General features: G+C 43.2%; 1 protein-coding gene across 1 annotated transcript in view; it reads left to right on the top strand.

Moving 5' to 3' along the window:
- The first annotated feature begins 2,860 nt into the window (after window positions 1-2,860).
- The window catches only part of LOC122935754 (beta-galactoside alpha-2,6-sialyltransferase 1-like), a 285,769-nt gene continuing 262,781 nt past the window's right edge, over window positions 2,861-25,848 (top strand). Inside the window, exons 1-2 of the mRNA XM_044291625.1 lie at window positions 2,861-2,897; window positions 16,463-16,616. The gene's annotated coding sequence lies outside the window, so the exon portion shown is untranslated. The remainder of the gene's footprint in view (window positions 2,898-16,462; window positions 16,617-25,848) is intronic.

The following is a 25,848-nucleotide window of genomic DNA, read 5'->3' as shown; positions in this document are numbered from 1 at the left end:
CCCCTCTCTAAGGAGAGAAGGAGACTAGTTAGTTAGAGTAAGTAGAGAGTAACCCCTGCCAAGGGAGGAAGCAGGTCCACGTCCTTGCTGGATGTGACTTGCCTAGCTAGCTAGAGCACCTTCAGCTCTGCTGGATATGGAGGCCACAGCTTGGAGCCTCATCAGCCAGGAGGAAAAGTTCCCTGGATTAATCTAGAGTCAGACTACTGTACAGAGAGAGTAGTTGCAGCCTAAAGCAGAAAGCAAAGATTCCATTTAAGCCTGTCAGTACAGAAGAGCCAGAGAGCAACAGATGTAGCAGAGACGAGTTTGCCTGCCAGAGTTAATGCTAACGCCTGCTGGAGCCAAGATAAAGTCTGTAAACTGTTGGAGAAATGTTTATTCAAGTAAAGCTGCTTTTGAACTTCACACAAAGTCTGGACTTATTTAATTACTTTCCTTTTGCACCTAACGGTGCTGGCATCACGAACACCAGAGACCCTGCCGCCAAGGCTTCTTAACAAAAACCCATTCCACTCAGGGCACCTCAAACACCATCTGGCGGGATTCCCTGGACAAACCGAGAGTGCTCGAAGGAACTGGTGCCATCCTTCCCATCACTGCACACCGGCCCAGGGAGGCTCCGCTAACCATGAGTAAATCAACTACTACCCCCATCGGCCAACTGTGCCTCACGTGTTTCCTCTGCAGACCCAGTCGCTGCATATGGCTGGGGCTCCTGGCGGTTAGACCTTCAACTGCGATCATCATTGTCGTGGGATACCTTCTTTAAGGGCCCACACACAACTGTAGTTGTGGTCCACATTTGATCCACATTTTTTGTTTATCACACCCAGACCCATTCATTTCTATGTCCGCATCTGTATGTCCGTTCCGCAGTCCCACAAACAAGACAGGACATGTCGTATTCTTGTCCATTTTGTGGACAAGAATAAGCAATGTTACAATGAGTCTGCAAAAAAAAATAAAAAAAGATGTAACACGGACGTCATCCATATTTTTTGCGGATCCGCGTTTGGATCCGGATCCGCGTTTTAATGCGTTTTGCACGGGAGTGAGAAATATCGGCATGTTTGGTACCCAGACCTGAACCCGGACTTCTTCACAGAAGTTCGAGTTTGGGTTAGGTGTTCTGTAGATTTTATTATTTTCCCCTATAACATGGTAATAAGAGAAAATAATAGCATTCTTAATACAGAATGCTTAGCAAAAAATCCATTGAGGGGTTAAATATAATAAACTAATTGAACTCACCCCATCCACTTGGTCGCATAGCGGATCTCCTCTTCTTTCTACTTTCTTCAGGACCTGGCTAAAGGACCCTTGATGACGTCACTGCACTCATCACATGGTCCATCACCATCGTCTCCTGGCAACCATGCGTGAAAATCGCACCACCTCCGTACTTGCTTGTGGATGCTTGCGATTTTCAAGCAGCCCCATTCACTTCTGAGGGGCCTGCGTTGCGTGAAAAACGCACAATATAGAGCTTGCTGCAATTTTAACGCACAAGTGATGCGTGAAAATCACTGCTCATGTACACAGCCCCATTGAAGTGAATGGGTCCGAATTTAGTGAGGGTGCAATGTGTTCACCTCACGCATTGCACCCGTGCGGAATTCTCGCCCGTGTGAAAGGGGCCTAAGGGTTGAAAATAGTGAATTTAGCTCATCATAGTTTTATACAAAGTAGCTTCACTTTAAAGCGAACCTTTCACCAGGATTTCACATAATAAACTATTACCAGTACCTTATAGATTATCCTCATTGTGTTTCAATGCATTATTGTGCCGCTTTCCTGGGATGGATATTCATGAGAAAAACGAGTTATAAAGTCCTGTCTCCAGCTCCTGAAGTCAAGGGGGTCGCCCTTCCCTCACTCCGGGCTGTACCTCGCCTGCCCTTACCCCGCCTCTATGTAGTGTAACTGACACCCGGCTCAGTCGCCGGGACCGCGCTTGTACAGGCGGCGCATGAGCCGTCGGACTCGAGTGCGATCCTGTAACTGAATCGCGCATGCGCCGTCCCCAATGCCTGCCTGTCTTCTCTTCCTCACGCGTGATTCAGTTACAGGATCGCATTCGAGTCCGACGGCGCATGCGCCGCCTGTACAAGCGTGGTCCCGGCGACTGAGCCGGGTGTCAGTTACACTACATAGAGGCGGGGTAAGGGCAGGCGAGGTACAGCCCGGAGTGAGGGAAGGGCGACCCCCTTGACTTCAGGAGCCGGAGACAGGACTTTATAACTCGTTTTTCTCATGAATATCCATCCCAGGAAAGCGGCACAATAATGCATTGAAACACAATGAGGATAATCTATAAGGTACTGGTAATAGTTTATTATGTGAAATCCTGGTGAAAGGTTCGCTTTAAATTTCCATTTTCTTATGAAGTGAGAGTGTTTTGTACCTCCCAGTTCCTGCTTCTGCCTCTCCTCCTCTTGTCCATTAAAGTTCAGTCACTTCTGTGTTTTTCATTGCATCCTTCTCAGTCCTGAATACTTTGCATTTTTAGTGTAGAAGAAGCAAATGTCCCTTTAATGTGTTGATAATTTGAAACGTTTAGGCTTATACCATGTTAGCCGATGATAAGGCCGAATGCATACGGCCGTTGTTCACGGCTGTGAGCGGTCCGTGGACCGGCGGCCTGGATTCCTGCTGAGTGCAGGAGCGCATGGCGTCATTGGTTGCTATGACGCCGTGAGCTCCCTGCTGCCGCCACAGTACAGTAATACACTGGTATGATCTATACCAGTGCATTACTGTACTGCGGCAGCAGCAGGAAGCGCACGGCGTCATAGCAACCCATGACAGCGTGCACTCCTGCACTCAGCAGGGATCCAGGGTAAAGAAGAAGGAAAGCAAAGCCCAGAGCCAGCAGAGATGACACCCTGAGCCTGGTAAGCACATGTGCTGTCTAGCAGCTGTTGTTTTGTCATGCTATATAGCAGAGGGCAATTTACAACCCGTAGCAGTTTAGCGATTGTAGAACTATAAGTCCCAACTTATACCGTATGCTTATTTTCAACTCTAGAGATTGTGCAAAACAGGACTGAAAGCTTTCAAATGTATTTGCAAAAGGTTACTTCCACCACATGTGATGTTTCATAATCATTGTTACTATTGCATTTTTGTACACGTTATTTAAAGGGTCAATGAGTTTTCCAAAAACTTTTGATATGTAACAGACCCCCACTGATCCCTAGAAGGAAGAGAGAGAAGTGCTCGCATATCCTCTGCAACCAGAGAGCGTAATATGTGAATGCTTCCCTACCCCTTTTGTAGCCCGGCTTCAGCACTCAGACCCCCACCGATCAAAACTTTTGATGTTGCCACAACATATCAAACATTTTTTGAAAACTCATTGACCCTGTAAAATTTCATGTGAAATTAACCCTATTTTGGATTATAGACATGTTTGTTTTTCAATTTTTTAAAATCTTTGCATTTCAAAAGCCATAGCTTTTTACAGTTTACTTCGACAGTTGTATGAGGACCTGTTTTTCCTATTTTTAAATGGCACTAATTTGAGGTACATCTAATGTATTGCATAATTTTTAAATTTTTTAGGGGGAGGGACATCGTGAAAACAGCAGAGCAATTCGACCCTTGTTTTTTGGGTTTTGTTTTTATTGCGTTCACCGTGTGCTATAAGTGACATAACTTTATTGTGCGTGTCAGTACGATGATGCCAATAACAATTATATAGTTCTTTTATTTTCTTTCCCTACTTTTGCACAACAAAATATATTTTTTCACAGTCAAATCTTTTTTTCACATAGTCATTCTCATTGTATGAGAGTTTGCTTTTTGTGGGAAAAGTTGTAATTTTCATTGGTGCCATTTTGTGCGGCCCGCAAACACTTGAATGGGTCAGCAATCGGCAAGATACGGAGTGGTGTGGAACGGAGTGGAAGCCCGCGGTAACACTATGGAGTGCCATGCCTCCCAATGTACGTTGCAGATCGCGGACCCATTCAATTGAAATTATTCTGCATTTGCAGTGTATTGTGTCAGTTACTTTAAGAACTTACATAATGCCTATTTATCCCTGCCAAAAGGGAAGACCGAATAGAAAGGGATATATGGCAGGCTAGAGGCTGAGTCTTGGGCCCTAAACTGTCTTGGCAACCCCGTGCTGCCCTGTGATTGCATTGTGAGAGACAAAGCCACTTCCCTTTCTGTAACCACTTAGATGCTGTGGTCAGTACTGACCGCAGCATATAAGGTGTTAAACTGCTGGATTGTATCGGGGCTGTATAATGTAGCTTCGGGCCCGACTCCTGCTTCTTAAAAGGGTTGTCACACTTCAGGAAATTACATTTATCATGTAGAGAAAGTTAATATGAGGCACTCACTAATGTCTTGTGATTGACCATATTGCTTCCTTTATGTGCTAGATTCATTTTTCCATCACGTAATATGTTGCTTCTTTCCATGGTTACGACCACCCTGTAATCCAGCAATGGTGGTTGTGCGTGCACAATACAGGGAAAAGCACAGGCCTCTTTGGTGGCTTGGACCATAAGAGTAGGTATAGTCCAGTATTTTTAGTGTACAAGCACGACCACCTCTACTGGATTGCAGGGTGGTCGTAACCATGGAAACAAGCAGCTTATAACTTGATGGAAAAATTAATCTAGCCAGTAGTGTTGATCGAGAATGCTCGGCCGAACAGCAGTTCGGCTCGAGCATATTGCAGTGTTCAGCTGAATACTGTGTATGCTCGAGCACAATTGAACATAATGAAAATCAATGGGAAACCCGAGCATTAAACCAGGCACCCCCTTCTCTGAAGAAGAGAGGGTGTCTGGTTCACAGAAAAAGGTTAGGAATTGATGGAAACACCACCGAAATGGTGTGAAAACAGCATAGAAAGAATGTTTGGATGTATCTTGGACTACCATTACCTATGACATACAATAGACAACCACACAAAGGCTATGTGCCAAAAGCCGGGTATGTGCAAGCCAACAATCTATCCACGAGACAGATACAGTCAGCACACCTTACCATGGCAGCCTTGTGTTCCATCGCCGGAACTCCATCGCCGGCAATCTGTATGCAAACGGATACCATTTGTAGACGGATGCGGATCCGTCTTACAAATGCATTGCAATACCGGATCTGTCTCTCCGGTTGTCATCTGGAAAAACAGATCCGGTATTTATCTTTTTCTAATTTTTAAAGGTCTGCGCATGCAAAACCAGAACCGTTTTTTTTTTTCAGAACACTTGGGGCCAGATCCGGCATTAATGCATTTCAATGTAAAATAATGCCAGATACAGCATTCCAGCAAGTGTCAGATACAGTCAGCACACCTTACAATGGCAGCCTTGTGCACTATGAGACATTCAAAACCAGCTCTCATCGGACTAAGAGCCAGTTAGGCTAGTTTCACACTAGTGGCAGGTGAAAAACCTGTCGGATCCATTCTGCCGCTAGTTCACATGTTCCCCCGCCCGGACTGCCGCTCCGTCCCCATTGACTATAATGGGGGCAGGGGCAGAGTTCCAGTGGCATCACGGCGAGAGGCAGCCGGACTAAAAGTACTGCATGCAGTATTTTTTGTCCGCCCCCGCTATAGTCAATGGGGACGGAGCGGCAGTCCGGGGGCACACGTGAACTAGTGGCAGGACGGATCCAATAGGCTGTTCACCCACTGGAACAGCCTGGTGGAATCCCTTGCGACTAATGTGAAAGTACCCTAAGCCTAAGTACCCTAAGTACCCTACCCTAAGAGTTGCTTCATAACTGTCATGACTCATGAACAGCGCCATCTATTGGTTTCATAGACTTATGACAAGACTATGAAACCAATAGATGGCGCTGTTCATGACTCATGAACAGTGCCATCTATTGGTTTCATAGTCTTTTTTTTAAATACATTTTATTAGGTTTTGATACTTTGCACATTTGCATTCAAAGGTACATATTGGATCAAATTACAGGTCATATTACTTTTTTACAGATATGTGCAGTAAAAACAAAGATAAAACACATATAAACAGTGCAATAATCCTTTCCCTAAAAATTTCCCTCCCCCCCAACCCTCCCCCCTTCTATACAAGTGATGTGGTTTAAAGTTTTCTTTTTATTATAGGTATTCCTGGAGGTGTAACTCATTTCGGAGTTCATGTGGATTTATTGTGTAGTCTCATGGGTGCGTCTTTATGTAAGGATTGATGATGCTTTATATGTTATTTGGTTTCATGGTCTTATATCAAGACTATGAATCCAATAGATGGCGCTCTTCATGAGTAGTGTAGATCGCGAATATTGTAATCGTGAATTTTTATCGCAAATTTCCTATGCAAATGGTTTTTCAGCTGAAAAACAAGGCAGATTCTGCTCATTTGCACGCCTTTCCCATATGGCATTATTTCACATTGAAATGCATTAATGCCGGATCTGGCCCCAAGTGTTCTGAAAAAACGGCTCTGGTTTTGCTGTCTGCGCATGCGCAGACCTTTAAAAATTTGAAAAAGATAAATACCGGATCCGTTTTTCCAGATGACAACTGGAGAGACTGATCCGGTATTACAATGCATTTGTGAGATGGATCCGCATCCGGATCTGTCTACAAATGGTGACGGAACTGCTTGCTGGAATCCAGCAATGCAAGTGTGAAAGTACCCTAACTGGCTCTCAGTCAGATGAGAACTGGTTTTGAATGTCTCATAGTGCACAAGGCTGCCATGGTAAGGTGTGCTGACTGTATCTGTCTCATGGATAGATTGTTGGCTTCCACATACTCAGATTTTTTTAGATGAAAACTCAGGTGTACCTGGCTTTATAAATAAGCCTCATAGTGTACCCAAATATTTAAGCCCAGGCACTTTATAAGTGAAGGTACCCTTTAACCGCCTCCGGACCGCCTAACTCAGATCCGCGGTCCGGAGGCGGCAGCTCTGCGCAGAGTGACGCATATACGCGTCATCTCGCGAGAGCCGTGATTTCCTGTGAATGCGCGCACACAGGCGCGCGCGTTCACCGGAACGGAAGGTAAGAGACAGGATCTCCAGCCTGCCAGCGGCGATCATTCGCTGGCAGGCTGGAGATATGATTTTTTTAACCCCTAACAGGTATATTAGACGTTGTTTTGATAACAGTGTCTAATATACCTGCTACCTGGTCCTCTGGTGGTCCCTTTTGCTTGTATCGACCACCAGAGGACACAGGTAGCTCAGTAAAGTGCCACAAAACACCACTACACTACACCCTCCCCCCGGTCACTTATTAACCCCTTATGAACCCATGATCACCCCATATAGACTCCCTGATCACCCCCCTGTCATTGATCACCCCCCTGTCATTGATCACCCCCCTGTAAGGCTTCATTCAGACGTCCGTATTATTTTTACGGATCCACGGATACATGGATCGGATCCGCAAAACACATACGGACGTCTGAATGGAGCCTTACAGGGGGGTGATCAATGACAGGGGGGTGATCCCCCATATAGATTCCCTGATCACCCCCCTGTCATTGATCACCCCCCTGTCATTGATCACCCCCTGTAAGGCTCCATTCAGACATCCGTATGTTTTTCACGGATCCACGGATACATGGATCGGATCCGCAAAATACATACGGACGTCTGAATGGAGCCTTACAGGGGGGTGATCAATGACAGGGTGTGATTAACCATATAGACTCCCTGATCACCCCCCTGTCATTGATCACCCCCCTGTAAGGCTCCATTCAGACGTCCGTATGTTTTTTACTGATTCACGGATACATGGATAGGATCCGCAAAAAACATACAGACATCTGAATGGAGCCTTACAGGGGGGTGTTCAATGACAGGGGGGTGATCACCCATATAGATTCCCTGATCACCCCCCTGTCATTGATCATCCCCCTGTAAGGCTCCATTCAGACGTCCGTATGTTTTTTACAGATCCACGGATACATGGATCGGATCCGTAAAACACATACGGACGTCTGAATGGAGCCTTACAGGGTGGTGATCAATGACAGGGGGGTGATCACCCATATAGACTCCCTGATCACCTCCCTGTCATTGAACACCCCCCTGTAAGGCTCCATTCAGACGTCCGTATGTTTTTTACGGATCCACGGATACATGGATCGGATCCGCAAAACACATGCGGACGTCTGAATGGAGCCTTACAGGGGGGTGATCACCCATATAGACTCCCTGATCACCCCCCTGTCATTGATCACCCCCCTGTAAGGCTCCATTCAGACATCCGTATGTTTTTTACAGATCCACGGATACATGGATCGGATCTGCAAAACACATACGGACGTCTGAATAGAGCCTTACAGGGGGATGATCACCCATATAGATTCCCTGATCACCCCCCTGTCATTGATCACCCCCCTGTCATTGATCACCCCCCTGTCAGGCTCCATTCAGACGTCCATATGTTTTTTACGGATCCACTAATACATGGATCGGATCCGCAAAACACATACGGACGTCTGAATGGAGCCTTACAGGGGGGTGATCAATGACAGGAAGGTGATCACCCCATACAGACTCCCTGATCACCCCCCTGTCTTTGATCACCCCCTGTAAGGCTCCATTTAGACATGTTTTTTTTGGCACAAGTTAGCGGAAATAGATATTTTATTTTTATTTTATTTTTCTTACAAAGTCTCATATTCCACTAACTTGTGTCAAAAAATAAAATCTCACATGAACTCACCATACCCCTCACGGAATCCAAATGCGTAAATTTTTTTAGACTTTTATATTCCAGACTTCTTCTCACGCTTTAGGGCCCCTAAAATGCCAGGGCAGTATAAATACCCCACATGTGACCCCATTTCGGAAAGAAGACACCCCAAGGTATTCCGTGAGGGGCATATTGAGTCCATAAAAGATTGAAATTTTTGTCCCAAGTTAGCGGAAAGGGAGACTTTGTGAGAAAATAAAAATAAAAATCAATTTCCGCTAACTTGTGCCAAAAAAAAGAATTTCTATGAACTCGCCATGCCCCTCATTGAATACCTTGGGGTGTCTTCTTTCCAAAATGGGGTCACATGTGGGGTATTTATTCTGCCCTGGCATTTTAGGGGCCCAAAAGCGTGAGAAGAAGTCTGGGATCCAAATGTCTAAAAATGCCCTCCTAAAAGGAATTTGGGCCGCTTTGCGCATCTAGGCTGCAAAAAAGTGTCACACATATGGTATCGCCGTACTCAGGAGAAGTTGGGGAATGTGTATTGGGGTGTCATCTTACATATACCCATGCTGGGTGAGATAAATATCTTGGTCAAATGCCAACTTTGTATAAAAAAAATGGGAAAAGTTGTCTTTTGCCAATATATTTCTCTCACCCAGCATGAATATATGTAAAATGACACCCCAAAACACATTCCCCAACTTCTCCTGAGTACGGCGATACCACATGTGTGACACTTTTTTGCCGCCTAGGTGTGCAAAGAGGCACACATTCCAATGAGCACCTTTAGGATTTCACAGGTCATTTTTTACACATTTTGATTTCAAACTACTTACCACACATTAGGGCCCCTAGAATGCCAGGGCAGTATAACTACCCCACAAGTGACCCCATTTTGGAAAGAAGACACCCCAAGGTATTCCGTGAGGGGCATGGCCATGCCCCTCACAGAATACCTTGGGGTGTCTTCTTTCCAAAATGGTGTCACTTGTGGGGTAGTTATACTGCCCTGGAAATTTAGGGGCCCTAATTTGTGCGAAGTAGTTTGAAATCAAAATCTGTAAAGTTGTCTTTTGCCAAGATATTTTTTCTCACCCAGCATGGGTATATGTAAAATGACACCCCAAAACACATTGCCCTACTTCTTCTGAGTATGGCGATACCAGATGTGTGACACTTTTTGGCAGCCTGGGTGGGCAAAAGGGCACACATTCCAAAGAGCACCTTTCGGATTTTACCGGTCATTTTTTACAGATTTTGATTTCAAGCTACTTCTCACGCATCTGGGCCCCTAAAATGCCAGGGCAGTATAACTACCCCACAAGTGACCCCATTTTGGAAAGAAGGCACCCCAAGGTATTTTGTGATGGGCATAGTGAGTTCATGGAAGTTTTTATTTTTTGTCACAAGTTGGTGGAATATGAGACTTTGTAAGAAAAAAAAATCATCATTTTCCGCTAACTTGTGACAAAAAATAAAAAGTTCTATGAACTCACTATGCCCATCAGTGAATACCTTAGGGTGTCTACTTTCCGAAATGGGATCATTTGTGGGGTGTTTGTACTGCCTGGGCATTGTAGAACCTCAGGAAACATGACAGGTGCTCAGAAAGTCCGAGCTGCTTCAAAAAGCGGAAATTCACATTTTTGTACCATAGTTTGTAAACGCTATTACTTTTACCCAAACAAATTTTTTTTATCAAAGACATGTAGAACAATAAATTTAGCGAAAAATGTATATATGGATGTCGTTTTTTTTTTGCAAAATTTTACAACTGAAAGTGAAAAATGTCATTTTTTTGCAAAAAAATCGTTAAATTTCGATTAATAACAAAAAAAGTAAAAATGTCAGCAGCAATGAAATATCACCAAATGAAAGCTCTATTAGTGAGAAGAAAAGGAGGTAAAATTCATTTGGGTGGTAAGTTGCATGACCGAGCAATAAATGGTGAAAGTAGTGTAGTGCAGAAGTGTAAAAAGTGGCCTGGTCATTAAGGGTGTTTCAGCTAGGGAGGTTGAAGTGGTTAAAGGGTTTCTATCACCAGAAATACTGTTATGTAGCTGACTGACATGAGCGATGCGCTCATGTCAGCACTACATAACAGTATGTTTCTAACGTTAGTCCCTGCAGCCGTTTTTATTAAAAAAGCACTTTTATTATATGCTAATGAGCCTCTAGGTGCGATGTGGGCGTAAAATCAGCACCTAGAGGCTCCGTCCACTCACTCTGTATTCCGCCCAGGTCCAGTGTTGTGCCCGCCCAGCTCCTCTTGATTGATGCCACTGTTCCCTGCATCGTTGGCGAAATCCCGCGCCTGCGCCGTTCACTTCTGTCTTCGGCGCAGGCGCAGTGAGTGAATGATGCGGTCCTGGTGCCGGCTTCCTCACTGTGCCTGCGCCGACTACGTCACAGTGAGGAAGCCGGCATCAGGAGAGCGGCCTTCACTCACTGCGCTTGCGCCGAAGACCGAAGTGAACGGCGCAGGCGCGGGATTTCGCCAACACTTGACCAGGGCGGAATACAGGGTGAGTGGACGGAGACTCTAGGTGCTGATTTTACGCCCACATAGCACCTAGAGGCTAAAAGTTGGGACACTAAACAAATTGTGAATAAAAACTGAATGCAATGATGTGGAGATGGCAAATGTCAATATTTTATTTGTAATAGAACGTAAATGACAGATTAAACGTTTAATCCGAGTAAATGTATAATTTTAAAGGAAAAATACGTTGATTCAAATTTTCACGGTGTCAACAAATCCCCAAAAAGTTGGGACAAGTAGCAATAAGAGGCTGGAAAAAGTAAATTTGAGCATAACGAAGAGCTGGAAGACCAATTAACACTAATTAGGTCAATTGGCAACATGATTGGGTATAAAAAGAGCTTCTCAGAGTGGCAGTGTCTCTCAGAAGCCAAGATGGGTAGAGGATCACCAATTCCCACAATGTTGCGCAGAAAGATAGTGGAGCAATATCAGAAAGGTGTTACCAAGCGAAAAATTGCAAAGACTTTGCATCTATCATCATCAACTGTGCATAACATCATCCGAAGATTCAGAGAATCTGGAACAATCTCTGTGCGTAAGGGTCAAGGCCGTAAAACCATACTGGATGCCCGTGATCTCCGGGCCCTTAAACGACACTGCACCACAAACAGGAATTCTACTGTAAAGGAAATCACAGAATGGGCTCAGGAATAATTACAGAAACCATTGTCAGTGAACACAATCCACCGTGCCATCCGCCGTTGCCAGCTGAAACTATACAGTGCAAAGAAGAAGCCATTTCTAAGCAAGATCCACAAGCTCAAGCGTTTTCACTGGGCCAGGGATCATTTAAAATGGAGTGTGGCAAAATGGAAGACTGTTCTGTGGTCAGACGAGTCACAATTCGAAGTTCTTTTTGGAAATCTGGGACGCCGTGTCATCCGGACCAAAGAGGACAAGGACAACACAAGTTGTTATCAACGCTCAGTTCAGAAGCCTGCATCTCTGATGTTATGGGGTTGCATGAGTGCATGTGGCATGGGCAGCTTGCATGTCTGGAAGGCACCATCAATGCAGAAAAATATATTCAGGTTCTAGAACAACATATGCTCCCATCCAGATGTCATCTCTTTCAGGGAAGACCCTGCATTTTTGAGCAAGATAATGCCAGACCACATTCTGCATCAATCACAACATCATGGCTGCATAGGAGAAGGATCCAGGTACTGAAGTGGCCAGTCTGCAGTCCAGATCTTTCACCTATAGAGAACATTTGGCGCATCATAAAGAGGAAGGTGCAACAAAGAAGGCCCAAGACGATTGAACAGTTAGAGGCCTGTATTAGACAAGAATGGGAGAGCATTCCTATTTCTAAACTTGAGAAACTGGTCTCCTCGGTCCCCAGACGTCTGTTGAGTGTTGTAAGAAGAAGGGGAGATCCCACACAGTGGTGAAAATGGCCTTGTCCCAACTTTTTGGGGATTTGTTGACACCATGAAATTCTGATTCAACATATTTTTCCCTTAAAATGGTACATTTTCTCAGTTTAAACTTTTGTTCCGTGATTTATGTTCTATTCTGAATAAAATATTAGAAGTTGGCACCTCCACATCATTGCATTCAGTTTTTATTCACGATTTGTATAGTGTCCCAACTTTTTTGGAATCCGGTTTGTATATATATATATATATATAAATATATATATAAAACAAAAAAAAAGCAGACTGATGTACCAGCCCTGAAAAGGGCTTTTTGGGGTGTTGTCAGGATGCTGTCCTTACAGCAGATGAGTCTGTGGACACAGAACAATGCCCTAGCTAACGCTTTCCATATTGAATTAACAGCAGCAGCACTGTACCTCCTCTCACTGAGAATGCAGCTTCTGAATGAATCTAAAATGGATGCTGTCCAGGAGGTGGGAAGGTCTGGGAGGGAGGGTCTGCTGCTGATTGGCTGGAATGTGTCTGCTGACTGTGAGGTACAGGGTCAAAATTTACTCAATGATGATGTATAGGGGGCGGACCGAACATCGTAAATGTTCGCCCACCGCGGCGAACGCGAACAAGCTATGTTCGCCGGGAACTGTTCGCCGGCGAATAGTTCGGGCCATCACTAGTCTTCAGATCAGGAGAGTAAATTAAAATGTCATCCAAGTAAACTACCACAAACCTCCCCACAAAATGATAGAAAATGTCATTGACGAATCGATGAAATATCGCTGGCGCGTTCGTCAACCCAAAAGGCATAACCAGATTCTCGAAATGACTCTCATGTGTGTTGAAGGCCGTTTTCCACTCATCCCCTTACTTGATTCTGATCAGATTGTAGGCCCCTCTCAAATCCAACTTGGAGAACACCTTGGCTCCAACAATCTGATCAAAAAGGTCGGAGATCAAAGGAAGGGGATACGGATCACGGACCGTGATACAGTTCAATTCCCGGAAAACCAGACAAGGTCTCAGCGATCCATCCTTTTTCTTTACAAGGAAAAAAACCTACTGCCACCAGAGACTTAGATGGCCTAATATGACCTTTTGCCAAACTTTCAGCAATATACTTCCTCATGACCTCTCTTTCGGGTTGAGAAACATTGTAAAGCCGAGACTTTGGCAACTTAGCTCCTGGGATGAGATTCACTGGACAATCATAGTCACGATGAGGGGGCAATTCCTGAGCCCCACCCTCCGAAAAGACATCTGCAAAATCTGAGAAATACTGAGGTAGAGCTGTAGTAGACACACCAGAAATAAATGTGCCAAGACAATTATCCAAACAAAATTCACTCCAACCAATGATCTGTCTTGCTTGCCAATCTATAATTGGGTTATGTTTTGTCAACCACGGTAACCCTAAGACTATAGGAACGGGAAAGTCCTTCATGACAAAACAAGACATAATCTCAACATGTGAATCACCCACCCTTAACTGAATACCATGGGCAATATGAGTGAGACTCCTTTGAGAAAGAGAGGAAGAATCAATTGCAAAAACCGGAATCTTTCTTTCTAACGTGAAAGTACTTAGCCCCAGACTTTGAAGAAAAAGAGAATCAATAAGGTTTACCCCAGCAGCACAGTCAATGAATACTTCAACAAAAAAAATTATTGAGTCTAGCGCCACCATAGCTGGAAGGAGAAATTGAGTATTACAGGGAGCTTACATTCCTGCTTGCTCCACCACTGCATTCACGCTAGAGTCAGGAAGTTTTTTTTTTTCTCTTTCTCATCAACATGCGGTTTAACAAAAGGACAAGCAAAATTCAAATGACCACTTTTCCCAGAGTAGTAACATAGTTTATGCAATCTCCTAAAGTCTCTACTACCAGAACAGAAATATACCTGACCCAGCTGCATGGGTTCCTCCCCTACCCCAGAGTTACATGTCATATCACCCTGGGGAGCACTCACAGAAGAGATCCCTTGCGCGGAGGGAGCCTTACACCTCTCTCTAATACGTCTATCTAACCGTACTGCCAAAGACATTGCATTCTCCAAAGTATCTGGGTACTCATGAAAAGCAAGGGCATCTTTCAATCTCTCAGATAACCCCTGACAAAACTAACTACGTAACGCGGGGTCATTCCACCCTGACTTGGTAGCCCATCTTCTAAATTCAACGCAGTAAGTCTCTGCAGTATGTTCACCCTGTGATAAATTGCGCAATTTAGATTCCGCCATCGAGACCCGATCTGGGTCATTATAAATGAATCCCAAGGCTTTAAAAAATTCCTCTACCGAGCGGAGGGCCAGAGAACCGGGCGGCAGAGAAAAGGCCCAGGATTGTGCGTCCCCTTTAAGCAGAGAAATGATTATACCAACCCTCTGACTTTCATCACCTGACGAAGATGGATGCAGCCGAAAATATAACTTGCATGACTCTTTAAAGCGGATAAAGTCATCCACACCCCCTGAAAACTGATCAGGAAGAGCAACCTTAGGTTCAAGGTTGGACTAACTCCCACCAGCGGAACCATGAAGCAGACAATTCTGATAAAGTGCAACAAAATTGCGGAGGTCAGCTACCTCCCAAGTTAATTCCTGCATGCAATCAACCAACAAATTAATTGACATCTCAAGGCTGCTGCGAAATGGCAGTCTAGGTTATGGCGGGTTATAATGTCATGGCGGACAGGACATCAGATACACAGAAAAATAAACAAACAAGTATCTAGGCAAGAAGCTGGGAATCAGGGTCACCTCCTGACACTTCCCTACCAGCTCTCCCTATACTGCTATGCCCACATTCAGACCCTTAAGGTGGGAATAATGTGTCCTCGTGCCTGGGTTGAAAATATCCTAAAATCCCTAAGATTGTGAAGGGGAATAGAGCCAGCCTGCTCCCTCAGAACCTGGAGGGGACAGGCGTCTCTCTAACAGCCTAGACAGCAAACAACAAGAAAACAATAACCAACTTATCTTTTCTGAGCAGGAAAAGCCAATCCTTCCTTCCTTACTTGCACAGAGCCAGACAGAAGCTATAACCCGCACGGAACACTGGGAGTGGGTGTAATTTAAACCAACAACCCCACCCAGTGCACCTGAAGGGAGGCGGCTCTAGCTCGACTCCAAAACAAAAGACTAGACACGTGCTGCTAATCTGGCAGACCTCCGCACGTAGCCCGAGCAGGGCATGACCGGCGCAATGCAAATGCACTCGGCCGGTCAGCTGTAGTTGAGTGGTATTTGTAATGTCCTTGGAGCGCACCAACTTTTCCTCAATGGAAACAGTATTCTGGCAATAGATGAGTATTCTATGAGTCCTGGATCTTTGTTATTCCATCTGTAATACCAAACGCATTTCGGAGTTTGTCTAACTCCTTCTTCAGTGGCCATGTTTCATCATATATCCAACCCACTTATATGCCCATATTCAGTCTTTCCCAAGATCCAAAATTGATTCTTAATTACCATCAACTCAACTTGTTTTGATATTTTAGGAGCATATATTATTACTATTTCATTCATATATCTGAAAGTTTAAGTCCCCTTTCTTATTTGTTCCCGTGACCTTAAAAAAACATGCAATTTTGATGCGTTTTTTGTCTGAATATGTTTTTTGTTGTGTACAGTTGCTCCTGACTTCAAATAATAACCTTATGTACCATATTCTTTTTCAATATATTGCAAAATATTATAAAATATTATAAAAATTAAATATCAATAATATATTTTTTTTTATATATAGAAAATATATATAAACAAATATGTATAAATAAATAGACATAATCTTATACAGTGATGTAATCATGTGACAAATCAATGTCTTAATATTCAATATAGTTCTCTTGTAGTTATTTCTAACAAATAGGCTTCTTCTTTTCTACAGGTCTGTGCATTGATGTGATGGAGATAGGGGCCTCCCACCGAGGAAAGATCAGGGTGCTGGTAAACAGCCTGACTCCGATCTCCCATCAGTGAAGGGCACCCATCCCTAATCTACAGGAAGCCAAAGAGGTCCAACTCAGCATTGAGTCCCCCAGGTATAATTGTATTAAAATCAAAGATTCTCCTTGATTCTAAACGTGACATCCTTGTCACATGATTCCCTCCTTTCCAATGTGTTTCTACCAGCGAAGGTCAAACCTGCTGGGTCTTTGTTGTGAAACCGTTTAAAGTGTTTGGATAAGGAATGTTTCTCATATCCGTTTCTCATATTCCCTTTGTGTTCAGATATTCTCTTTTTAAGTGACCTTTTTCGTCCTCCCTATGTATTGTTTTTTACAGGTACATTTAATTATGTATATAACATGAGTTTATTACATGTGAAGAATTCTTTTTTTGGGAATGTGGTATTCCTACAATTATTACATTTTTCACATGTAAAAAATCCCTTTATATTGAGCCAATTATGCATAGACTGATCTCCCCTTTTTTATTTTAATAGATGGTGCTATTTTTGGTCCGAAATTTGGGGCCTTTGTATAAATTAATTGAGGAATAGTATTTATCAAGAGGCTAATGATCTTATCTTTCAGAATATGATGCCAATGACGTTTTATAATCTGTTCTATTTTCTTATATTGTGCATTAAAAGGTAAAATAAATTAAAAGGTAAATTAATCTGTATAACATCATCCTTCTGATCTTCTCCTTCATCAATATTATCTATATACTGTAGATAAAAAGAAGGACACATAGGGTTCCACGATCACTCAAAAGCGCAACCATCGATTTCAACGAAACTTGGTATACACATCCCTTGCTACCCGGAAATAAATCTTGTGGGAGTCACAACTCTCTAGCCAATACAAGCCTACAAGTTTTTCTCTTCATATCCCAACTGCCATACACATGGTCACATGTCCCTTATCAGCCAATAGAAGCTGGCAGGCCCTTAGTCTCCACATACAAGCAGTTTTACTCCAGGTTTCCATAACAACCCAGCCATTTTTCTTCAACGCTGTAGGTCAGCTTTCGGCTAGGACTACATGACGACATGTGTCGCGCAACATAGGGTACAACTATAATGTTCAGAATTGAGGTGGCTCACCTGTCTGCTATCATGTACTAGGTGCTCTATGTCTATCTTACTCACCCTGTCAGAAAAAATATGGATAGCTGATATATAGACAGGCACTCTACATCTAGTAGCACATGGAGAGAGGATTAGTACATAAGGCCGAAAAAATACATTTGTCAATCCAGTTCGGCCTGTCATCCTGCAAGTTGATCCAGAGGAAGGCAAAAAAAAAAACTGTGAGGTAGAAGCCAATTTTCCTCACTTTAGGGGAATAAAAAATTCCTTCCCGACTCCAATCAGGCAATCAGAATAACTCCCTGGATCAACGATCCCTCTCTAGTAGCTATAGCCTGTAATATTATTACACTCCAGAAATACATCCAGGCCCCTCTTGAATTCCTTTATTGTACCCACCATCACCACCTCCTCAGGCAGAGAGCTCCATAGTCTCACTGCTCTTGCCGTAAAGAATCCTCTTCTATGTTTGTGTACAAACCTTCTTTCCTCCAGATGCAGAGGATGTCCCCTCGTTACAGTCACAGTCCTGGGGAAAAACAGATCATGGGGTATATCTCTGTCCTGACCCCTGATATATTTATACATAGTAATTAGATCTCCCCTCAGTCGTCTTTTTTTCTAAAGTGAATAACCCTAGTTTTGATAATCTTTCAGGGTACTGTAGTTGCCCCATTCCAGTTATTACTTTAGTTGCCCTCCTCTGGACCTTCTCCAGCTCTGCTATGTCTGCCTTGTTCACAGGAGCCCAGAACTGTACACAGTACTCCATGTGTGGTCTGACTAATGATTTGTAAAGTGGTAGGACTATGTTCTCATCACGGGCATCTATGCCCCTTCTGATGCAACCCATTATCTTATTGGTCTTGGCAGCAGCTGCCTGACACAGTTTTTTGCAGTTTAGTTTGCTGTTTATTAAAATTCCTAGATCCTTTTCCATGTCAGTGTTACCGAGTGTTTTACCATTTAGTGTGTACTGGTGACTTGCATTATTCCTTCCCATGTGCATAACTTTACATTTGTCAGTGTTAAACCTCATCTGCCACTTATCTGCCCAAGCCTGCAATCTATCCAGATCGCTCTGTAGTAGTATACTGTCCTCTTCAGTGTTAATTACTTTACACAGTTTAGTGTCATCTGCGAAAATTGATATTTTACTATGCAAGCCTTCTACAAGATCATTAATAAATATATTGAAGAGAATAGGGCCCAATACTGACCCCTGAGGTACCCCACTAGTGACAGTGACCCAATCTGAGTATTTACCATTAATAACCACCCTCTGTTTTCTATCACTGAGCCAGTTACTTACCCACATACAGACGTTTTCTCCCAGTCCGAGCATTCTCATTTTATATACTAACCTTTTATGTGTTACAGTGTCAAATGCTTTGGAGAAGTCCAGATACACGACATCCATTGATTCGCCGCTGTCAAGTCTAGAACTTACCTTCTCATAGAAACTGATTAAATTAGTTTGACATGACCGAACCCCCACAAAGCCATGCTGATATGGCGTTATTTGCTTATTTCCGTTAAGATGCTCTAACATAGCATCTCTCAGAAAACCTTCAAACAGTTTACCCACAACAGATGTTAAACTTACCGGCCTATAGTTTCCAGGCTCTGTTTTTGGACCCTTTTTGAATATTGGCACAACATTTGCCATGCATCAATCCTGTGGGACATTCCCTGTCAGTATAGAGTCTGCAAATATCAGAAATAAGGGTCTGGCTATGACATTACTTAATTGCCTTAGGATACGGGGGTGTATGCCATCCGGTCCTGGCGATTTGTCTATTTTAATCTTTTTAAGTCGCTGATGTACTTTTTCCTGGGTCAGACAGGACACTTTTAATTGGAAACTTATTTCAACATTCAGCATTTCATCTGACAGTTTATTTTCCTCAGTGAATACATTGGAGAAAAAAATATTTAACAGCTTTGCTTTCTCCTCGTCGCTCTCTGCGACTCCCCCCTCATTACTCTTTAAAGGGCCGACACCTTCAGATTTATACTTTTTAACATTTATATAATTGAAGAACATTTTAGGGTTAGTTTTACTCTCTTTGGCAATTAATCTCTCGGTCTCTAGTTTGGCCGCTTTTATTTGTTTTCTACATGTTCTATTTTTTTCCTTATAGTTTTTCAGTGCTTCTGTGCTACCCTCCTGTTTTAGTGTTTTATTTGGGAAAAGTCTATTTTAATACATAAGATAAAATAACACAAATAACGCAAATAAAATTACCCCTTGAAAACACATGAATATACGTAAAAATTGCAAAATTCCCCAAGCAGGGTAAAGGAACCTGCAAATGAAAAAGAGGGGTCACAATCACACTCTAAACCTATGTAGGTAAATAATTAAAATAGTCAATCAATGGCCATACATATGGGTGTATTGGATGTATGGTAGGTAGAAAAGATTGCGGCACTCACCACTGTCATGCAAAAAACTCCAATGCTTTTTAATTCATATAACATGAAGGTTGGCAAGCTGGGGAGCAGGTATGCCCTTTACTGCTGGTAGGCGGTGACGGACGTTTCGCGCTGTGACTAGCGCTTCCTCGGACCGCTGTGACGTCTCTGCTCACAGCCGTGGCTACAAATAGGCGTCAGCCCGACCATCGCTATGGTGACGGCAAGACGCTCCACAGGTGAACAGAGATACAATTAAAACCAAACAGAAACAAAGAGACCACATGTGCGCACACAACAATGTATATAAGCAAAAAAGAAAGCTCAAGATAGGGATGCATGAGAGAATAGGACATAAACAGAACGTAAATTACTACATATACAAGCATACAGGATGTATTCAAAGAAACACGGCCATGTCATTTTTGTCATTAAGGCCATGCGGACCCGTGGCATTAGTTCTAATGATCCAACGCGCCTCCCGCTGCAGTAAGAGACGGTGGCGGTCACCACCCCCAGGGATGGGCCCCACAGCTCTCGCACCCACTCAAAAAGGGGTCTTATAGTTTTTCCAATATAGAACATACAACATGTACAAATAATGACATAAACCACAAAAGACGTTCGGCAAGTAATGAAATCTTTAACTTTATATTTGACCTCACCAAGATGCAACATCTTGCTCCGTGAATTATGTGGACAAAAGGAACAAGTGCCACATTTGAAGTTCCCAAGTGGCTTCTTACTCTGTAGCCAATCCAATTGTTTAGGTCGTCTCACCACGCTATGGACTAATTTGTCTCTGAGGGTGTGACATTTCCTAAACTTAATCAATGGTTTTTTAGAAACCAAGTCCCCCAGACTAGAGTCACCCTTAAGGAGGTCCCAATTGCTTAACACTGCTTGTCTCACTATATCAGCAGCAGGACTAAACTTGAAAGCAAGCGCAAATCTGTCACTGTCACGTTCTTTCATCATGTCATTTAGGAGGTTGTGGGGTGTATAATGACTGGCACGATGTAAGGCTTCAAGGACGTCCCTATGTGGTTAGCCCCTCTCTAAGAATCTCTCTTTTAGTTGATGGGCCTGCCTAAAATAGCCATCATCAGTGCTGTTGATTCTCGCGGAGGCGGATGAACTGCCCGAAAGGGACCGCATCCTTTACCGCAGAGGGATGGAAGCTGGTCTGGTGGAGCAAAGCCTGCGAAAGCCTGTGGTGCAAAGAGCACCATTTTCAGCGGTGACCCTTACATCCAGAAAATCCAAGGAACCAGCGCCAAAATTCAATGTGAACCTCATGTTCATGTAGTTAGTACCATTCAAATGTTGTACAAACTGCTGACAAACCTCCTCGCTGCCCGACCAGACCAAGAACACATAATCTACATAGCATAAATAGAGATGAATGTATCTCAGAAAGGGGTCCCCCAACGAAAAGACGTACATCTCATCAAATACCACCAGATACAGGTTGGCGAAAGTGCACGACACAGGTGGGCCCATCGCTGTACCTAGTATCTGGCGGTACAACGGCCGGTCAAATTTGAACACGTTATAGGCAAGTATCAAATCCAGCGATTCCTGGATGAATTTGGAAAAGGTACTGCCCTTGTCAGAACAGCTAAGAGCCATATTAATGGCATGTAGTCCCAAGTCATGGGGAATCCTTGTATATAGGATTTCCACATCCAAGGACACAAGGCGGAATTCCTCCCGCCACTCAAAATTGTTGAGGGCGCGGAGGAAGTCCCCGGTGTCCTTAAGATAAGTTGGAGTGCCTCTAAGCAAAGGTCTTAATAATCAGTTAATGTATCTGGAAAGGGGTTCAGTCACTGACCCGACACCAGCAACAATAGGTCACCCGGGAAGTCGGGACAGTGACCTATGTATTTTGGGAACGAAATACCATGTGGGATTCTTTGGAAACTTAGGGCTGAGTTTGTCTAGAATATTCCTAGGTAAAAATTGGATATCAATGTACTTGTCAAGAAGAGCATGCAACTTGACAAGTATAGAAGGAACGGGATTCTCACTGAGTTTCTCATAAACATTCCTATCATCAAGCTGTCTAAATGCCTCTTCCAAATAATGATCCCCGGTCTGTAGAAAAAAAGAGGCTCCGGCACTCGTGGTAAAGTTTTGTAGGTCCCGGTTTTTATTGCACCAAAAAATTGTATAAGCATATACAGTGGCACCCCTCTTCACTCCCCCAGATTTACGCGTTTCGAACTATTCAGTTTTTAGTCATAATCCAATGTGTCCATTTCACTGTGGGTTTATGTAGGCTGAGTTCCCATCAGCCCCAGGAAAAGGGGAGGAGGGGAGCGCAATCCTACAATCAACCACATATCAGACACCTGTTCAAACATAGTAGAAGTATACACCCGTGTTGAATAAAACATTTTAAAATCACTAAAATAAGTTCATATGGATCAATTGGAAAGAGTTAATACCATGACAGCAAACACTAAACCTCCAGAAAAAATGGAATAAATAAAATGAAATTTTTCTCTTAGGTGTGTTGCAATTAATTGCATCATGGGGGTTTCAACTCCTGAAGCTAACGTATACAGGCATGATCATCCAGTTCCTCCTTTTTCATTGACACATCATCATCAAGCGAATTCCTGATGATAAATCCCATGATGGGAACGTAGCTTGAGGATATGCACTTGCAATTGCATCATGAGGGTGTAACCCCTGAAGCTAAGGTATACAGGCATGATCATCCAGTTCTCCCTGTTTCATTCACACATCATTATCATGCAAATTTATGATGATAATAAATCGCATGGTGGGAACGTAGCTTGAGGAAATGCACTCGCAATTGCATCATAAGTGTGTAACTCCTGAAGCTAACGTGTACAGGCATGATCATACAGGTCCTCCTGTTTCATTGACACATCATTATCATGCGCATTCATGATGATAAATCACATGATGGAAAGGTAGCTTGAGGAAATGCACTCGCAAATGCGTCATGGGGGTGTAACTCCTGAAGCTGACATATGCAGGTATAATCATCCAGGTCTCCCGGTTTCATTGACACATCATTATCATGCGAATTCATAATAATAAATCGCATGGTAGGAACGTAGTTTGAGGAAATGCACTCGCAATTGCATCAAAGGAGTGTGACTCCAAAAGCTAACGTATATAGGCATGATCATCCAGGTCTTCCTGTTTCATTGACACATCATTATCATGCAAATTCACAATAATAATAAATAGCATGGTGGGGACGTAGCTTGAGGAAATGCACTTGCACATGCGATAATCCCTGGTCATCAGGACCACATTCCCTCCCTTGTCGGTGGGCTTTATGACTACGTCATCTAACCCACTAAGCCATTTAAGGGCCAGCCATTCCTCACGAGTAATATTGGGAGGTGCCACTTTTTTGTGGAAGAGGTCTATAGCAGAACCGGTCGGCATGGGAGGGAGAAAAGTGGACCTGATGCCACCCAAAAACCCGATTTGATCTACAAGGGCTGTATCTGATGTACTCTCAATCTCATCAAGAAAATTCCTGTATTCTATTTCTTCCTGATTAAAGCGCTGTTTAAGGTGGAAATCAGCACATGTCATGTGTGCCGGGACCTCCCCCGGCAGGGGTGGGGGACCTGTTTGACTACTCTCTGTAAACATTTTCTTAAGGAATAATTTACAAATTGCCTTACACAAATCCACCAAACTGAATTGTTCCACTAAACTGTATCCCAGCCCTCGACGGAGGAGTGAGAGACAGCTCGGAAGCAACTCATACGAGGTGAGATTGACCACAACATGAGGAAAATCGTCTAGAGTGGCCCCCCTTTTTGTTCCAATCAAACACTTTATCACTTTCATAGTAATTTTTGTCTCTAAAGAACTTGTCCCTTTTGCGTTCTTTAATCTCCATTTGGGTCACAGTTAATTTTTTGCTCAATCTTTTTTCAAAATTAATGTATTGTGTTTCAGTTAATCTCATCCTGAGTTCAGCTTGTGCTTTTTCCAAGTCCTGCTCAACCGCAGCATACGCTTTTTCGTCCCGTGACAGGACAAGGGTTAACACTTGCATGGAAAAATCTAAGTGCATAGTTTTCCAGGTTTCTGCATTGGGTGTATTGGATATAAACAGTACAATAAGGTGCATGCAAAGAATTATACAAAGGGTATTTTAAACGTCCAGTCTCTATTTAGTCTCTATCATATATATATATATATATATATATATATACAGTACAGACCAAAAGTTTGGACACACCTTCTCATTCAAAGAGTTTTCTTTATTTTCATGACTATGAAAATTGTAGATTCACACTGAAGGCATCAAAACTATGAATTAACACATGTGGAATTATATACATAACAAAAAAGTGTGAAACAACTGAAAATATGTCATATTCTAGGTTCTTCAAAGTAGCCACCTTTTGCTTTGATTACTGCTTTGCACACTCTTGGCATTCTCTTGATGAGCTTCAAGAGGTAGTCACCTGAAATGGTCTTCCAACAGTCCTGAAGGAGTTCCCAGAGATGCTTAGTACTTGTTGGGCCTTTTGCCTTCACTCTGCTCGATTGGGTTCAGGTCCGGTGACTGTGGAGGCCAGGTCATCTTGCGCAGCACCCCATCACTCTCCTTCATGGTCAAATAGCCCTTACTCAGCCTGGAGGTATATTTGGGGTAATTTTTCTGTTGAAAAATAAATGATGGTCCAACTAAACACAAACCGGATGGAATAGCATGCCGCTGCAAGATGCTGTGGTAGCCATGCTGGTTCAGTATGCCTTCAATTTTGAATAAATCCCCAACAGTGTCACCAGCAAAGCACCCCGACACCATCACACCTCCTCCTCCATGCTTCACGGTGGGAACCAGGCATGTAGAGTCTATCCGTTCACCTTTTCTGCGTCGCACAAAGACACGGTGGTTGGAACCAAAGATCTCAAATTTGGACTCATCAGACCAAAGCACAGATTTCCACTGGTCTAATGTCCATTCCTTGTGTTCTTTAGCCCAAACAAGTCTCTTCTGCTTGTTGCCTGTCCTTAGCAGTGGTTTGCTAGCAGATACCTGACACGGCACACCTGTGAAGTGAAAACCATTTCAGGTGACTACCTCTTGAAGCTCATCAAGAGAATGCCAAGAGTGTGCAAAGCAGTAATCAAAGCAAAAGGTGGCTACTTTGAAGAACCTAGAATATGACATATTTTCAGTTGTTTCACACTTTTTTGTTATGTATATAATTCCACATGTGTTAATTCATAGTTTTGATGCCTTCAGTGTGAATCTACAATTTTCATAGTCATGAAAATAAAGAAAACTCTTTGAATGAGAAGTTTTGTCCAAACTTTTGGTCTGTACTATATATATATATATATATATATATGAGTCTCTGTCTGTCTGTCTGTTCTTTATGCGCGACCCAATGACTGGACATATCTGCACCAAATTTGGCACACAGGTACATCAAATGTCCAGGAAGGTTTTAGATCGGGTCTCAGCGCTCTAGGACGTACTGCTCCTGAGATATTCCCAAAAAATGACCTGCATTAGCCAATAGAAGCCAGCAAGCCTTTCACTTACCGTATTTTTCGCCCTATAAGACGCACCGGCCCATAAGACGCACCTAGGTTTTTGGGGAGGAAAATAAGAAAAAAAATATTTTTAACCAAAAGGTGTGCTGTGTGTTTGGTGGGTTTGGAACTAATGGTGGTCTGTGGATGGCACTATTACTGGGGATCTGTGGATGACGGACACTGTTATGTGGGGGATCTGTGGATGACGGACACTGTTATGTGGGGGATCTGTGGATGACGGACACTGTTATGGGGGGATC

This window comes from Bufo gargarizans, chromosome 4 (assembly GCF_014858855.1).
Source record: "Bufo gargarizans isolate SCDJY-AF-19 chromosome 4, ASM1485885v1, whole genome shotgun sequence".
Taxonomy (NCBI): domain Eukaryota; kingdom Metazoa; phylum Chordata; class Amphibia; order Anura; family Bufonidae; genus Bufo; species Bufo gargarizans.
This window is presented reverse-complemented; position numbering and strand designations above follow the sequence as displayed.